General features: G+C 44.6%; 1 pseudogene; it reads left to right on the top strand.

The window, feature by feature from the left end:
* Window positions 1-220: 220 nt before the first annotated feature.
* Window positions 221-288, top strand: LOC147996991 (U4 spliceosomal RNA; annotated as a pseudogene).
* Window positions 289-1,641: the final 1,353 nt, after the last annotated feature.

Below are 1,641 nucleotides of genomic sequence, written 5' to 3'. Positions count from 1 at the left end.
AGAGAGAGATTGGTAACTGGGAACGATGCTGGCCTTTGAAATCTCCTCCAGCAAAGTGACACTTCCTAATCCTTCTCAAACACTTCCATCCCCTTGAGACCAAGTATTCATAGTATCTACAAGTCTATGGGGAGGGGTGTCACTCATTCGTATCACCACAAGCTAGGACGCGCTCGTTATTTGGTTAGAGCTTCTTGCTGTTTGGAAATGATGCATGGGTAGCTTTGCACAGTGGCAGTATCGTAGCCAATGAGGTTTATCAGAGGCGTTATTATTACTAATTGAAATGCATGAGTTAGATGACATCTACCTCCCTATCCCCCTCTCAGTTCTTACTGTTCCTGGAGCCTCAGAATGCAACAGAATTTGGAAGCAGGTTGTTGCACATATAAATACTTTGGGTCAGTTGAGACTGGAGTTAGGTAAGACCCTTAATCCAATATGACAAATGGCATTTTAACAAGAGGGCTGGTGATATAGCTTATATGGCATAGCACTTGTCTAACATGCACTAAATAAACAAATTGGATGTGATGATAGCACAGCTCTTGGAAATAAAGGCAAGAGGACCAGGAGTTCAAGATTGTCCTCAGGTACATAGTGAGTTCAAGGCTAGCCTGGACTACATAAAATGCTGCCAAAAAGAAAAGTAGTGTACAAGGAGAAGGCCAGGTGATGATGATGTGTCTGTCTACTAGTCAAGGAACACCAAGGACTGCTAGCAACATGAAAAGTTGGAACACAGTCTTCTAGAAATTTGAGAGACAGAGACAGAGAGAGACAGAGACATCAAGAGACAGAGACAGAGAGACACAGAGAAAGAGAGTTCCTGTTCATAGGTCAATCTCACGCTTCTCGGACCAGGGATGAAGAAAGATTCCCTGGATCTGGATGCCAAAGACTTCTGGAACAGTGCTGTGCAGTTGACTGCCTGGGAGGCCTGGGTCGAGGCTGGGCCTACTTTCACCTTATTTACTCCCTGCCTCTGGCCTCCTGATCTGATCTGCCCAGTGTGGCTACTTGCCTCCTATGATCACAGGTGTCTTAGTTAGGGTTACCATTGCCGTGAAGAGACACCATGACCAGCACAACTCTTATAAAGGACTGCATTTAATTGGGGCTGGCTTACAGGTTCAGAGGTTCAGTTCACTATCACCAAGGTGGGAAGCATGGCAGTGTCCAGGCAGGCATGGTGCAGGAGGAGCTGACAGTTCTACATCTTGATCTGAAGGGAACCAGGAGAAGACTGGCAAAGCTCACCCTCACAGTGATGTACTTCCTCCAACAAGGCCACACCTCCTAACAGTGTCATTCCCTGTGGGCCCAGCATTCAAACATCTGAGTCTATGGGGGATGAGCCTATTCAAACCACCACACAAGGCATGTGCAATGTGGCACGTTCAAACCACGATGCACTCTCAGCAGCCTGCACACTGGGTTGTAAAGACTTAGTGGGAAAAGACCATAAAATGTTTCACAAATTATGTACTTTCAAATTATTGATTACATGTCGATTCAGTAAGGGTTTAGATATATTGGGGTCCATAAAACATATTGTTAATACTACCTTCACCTATTTCTTCTACTATTAAAAATATGACTACGAGAACATTTTAAATTATACACATGGTGAAGGTTGTG

This window comes from Rattus norvegicus, chromosome 1 (assembly GCF_021556685.1).
Source record: "Rattus norvegicus strain SHRSP/BbbUtx chromosome 1, alternate assembly SHRSP_T2T, whole genome shotgun sequence".
Taxonomy (NCBI): Eukaryota; Metazoa; Chordata; class Mammalia; order Rodentia; family Muridae; genus Rattus; species Rattus norvegicus.
Note: the sequence above shows the minus strand (reverse complement) of the source record. Positions and strands in the feature narration are given on the sequence as shown.